Raw genomic sequence first — 2,863 nt, 5'->3', positions numbered from 1 at the left:
GTTTCTGTGCATACACTAGGCTCCAGACACTCCACAGAGCAATGCTACAGCTCTGAGACACAAACTTCCCACACAGCTTTTTCTGGGGTCGAAGCAAGGGCAGCTGCAAGTCCACATAAATCAAATAATAACTGGGTCATCAGGGACAGAGGCCATGGGGACCCTCACGTCACTGTTTCCCAGAGTTCTCCCTGTCGGATTACTAAATATTCTGCTTTCTTGGTAGAATTTAAAATTCTCCCATTTTGGTTGCTTAACATTGACATGTCTGTGTGTTAATGGATAATGTTAGTTTCCTGGGCAGAGAAAAGATCGCAATACTATTATTTGGAATATCTACATGACATAATAATTGAATTTGGAAATGCTTGGTTAGGCTAGTATCTGCAAACACATACCACTTACCTTGTTCTCCCTATTCGAATTTTGCCATGCATGTGTTGACGTAGCACACAGAGGGCTCATGTGTGCCCCCATAACAGACAATGCTTGTTAGCAATTTTTGTTGCAAAATTTTATTCTTAAAAACCCCAAGTTTTACAATTATTAATAATTTCTAAGAAATTAATCATTACAATTTGAGGTTTTAATCATTTCCTAGATACAGGATATGATTGTTTGGATAGGGCATTTTCTTGTTAGGTATCGTGTCATTACACCTGCTCCCTAACATGATGCACAGCAGGTTGCAAACATATTAACTCCAGAAGGAGGTCACTTTTCTTCAGTGCAAGAGCAATTCTCGATTTACCTCAGGAAAAACTGGTTCTGTTGTATACTTCATGGAATTAGATGGCAAAGGGAAAAACTTATTTCCTGTTGGTTAGCTTACTGCAAAGTCACTTAAAATAGTCTTTAGGGACAATAGGTTTTCACGGATCTGTGGCACAATACACAGCAAACTGACATTGCCCTTCAAAGGAGAGTTGTATTTGTATTCCATAGGCTCCAGAGAAGAGCATGATAGTTATTTCCATGTAGTCTGGCACCGTTTAGGAATCTGTTAGCCTTTGAAGGTGGAATGGTTGAGTCTGGCTTTCAAGAGCAAAAAAGATTGACTCACAGATGTTATCTGAGCATCTTATGGGGCCTTCAAATGCTCCTCATTGATAATGTGTGGTGACAGAGGGCTAGAATGCATAGATTATGCAGAAGAAACAAATATAATGAACTTGTAAGTTTAATTATAATCAGTATTTGTCTTTCTGGTAAAAGCAGCCTTATACAGCAACTTACTAAGATGTCAAAAAAACTTCAGTGGTAAAAATGAAGAATTTACAGTTGTTAGAACTAAGAATTTTTTTGTAGCAGTATCTCTTTCACCTATACCATTGGCTTTTTCATCCAGCTTTTCAGCCTTTCTCATGAAAGTTGGAAAAACAAGCAGAGGTTTGTGAAATACTGCCTTTAGCTTTTAACTACTACTCACTTTTTTTTAGTACTTTTTCTCATAGAAGATACCTTACTGGTAAGCTGTCCATATGTACCTGTGGGACATGGCTATTTAAAGCCTATTGACTTCAGGAGAATTAAGTCTGAAGCCCAGGGTTTTTAGAAGGTACCTAATCCCCATTCATGTTCAGTGTTATAAAACCTAGAGAGTTCAAAGTAAATTCAATTTCTAAAATAAGTATATAAGAAACTAAAACTTAGCTGTAGTAGAAATTAACTGCGGTGCCACATTAAGTATTAGCCCATGGTCATTTACTCCAACCCACTTGCTATCTTCATAGCTGTGGTAATAAAACTATTTTGCATAGTCATGCAGTGATTCAGCCCAGGTGGCTGGTCCATGTTAAATACATATATTTACATTATTTTAACAAATCACTTCTATTCAAAGCTTAATGTGACAATAAAAATGGGAGACCTGAGAGCCCACTTAAGTCACATAAAGAACTGCTGCAAATAAGAGGAAAATAAACTGTTTTCCAAGCTTGTAAAGAATCAAGGAATAAAAATCTTATTTAGGAATAAGGAAGATTTAAATTAGATATAGAGAAAGCAATTACGGTGGTAAATATAGCACTGGAATAAGTTGCCTGTACAGTCTTCATCGCTATATGTTTTGAAGATCAGTTTGAGCAACCTGCTAGAACTTATAAATTGTTCTCTGAGTTATTTTGATCTATAAAGGAGGAGAAAGGACTTTTGAGATCTCTTCCAGGTCTGTTTTCTGTTATTTTTCCTTACATACGTCAATTTTGTAAAACACTGATAAAGCCTCTGACCAGTAACGTGGTTAGTGCCATTCTAATGGGCAAAGGAAATAATCATATATTTCAAGCATGCTTTACTAGAGGTGAGGAAACAAAATGTTACTCATCGATACGGCCTGGAAATATTAGCTGAACAAGTTCATGTCATAAGCCAAACTCTAGAAGTGCCACTGAAGTGGAGAATAAGGGACATGCGTGTTTTCCACAGAAAATAATCAGATCTGATGACATCAGTGTGACCTGAACACCTTGCATTGCACTGCTTTTACAGCCTCATTTCCATCATTAGTGTAAACTGTGAGCTTCTGTGCAATCTAATATACGTAGAATTTCTGCCTTTATGCAGTTAGGTCTAACAACTCGATGAGTGCTGAAGCTGCAGATCAAGAAAGAGCTTCCCTAGATAGATACCTGTTGAGAGAATTAATTTGCAAGCTAAGCAGAATTCTTTGTTTGTCTGAACTAGAGCTTCTAGATCTCTGTAGCTTGTTTGGTATCCGAATAGTTAAAGGAAATCATATCTACTCCAGCTGGATCTTCTCTACATAACTGACCCGTTTGGCTTGATCTGGTATTGGATTGTTTACGTAACTTCAGTAATTAACCACTATCAGCCTCATTAATGAAACATAAACCACCTCTCT

The sequence above is a fragment of the Strix uralensis genome, chromosome 24 (assembly GCF_047716275.1).
Source record: "Strix uralensis isolate ZFMK-TIS-50842 chromosome 24, bStrUra1, whole genome shotgun sequence".
Lineage (NCBI taxonomy): Eukaryota > Metazoa > Chordata > Aves > Strigiformes > Strigidae > Strix > Strix uralensis.
The sequence above is the reverse complement of the archived record's forward strand: the minus strand, read 5'-3'. Positions refer to the sequence as shown.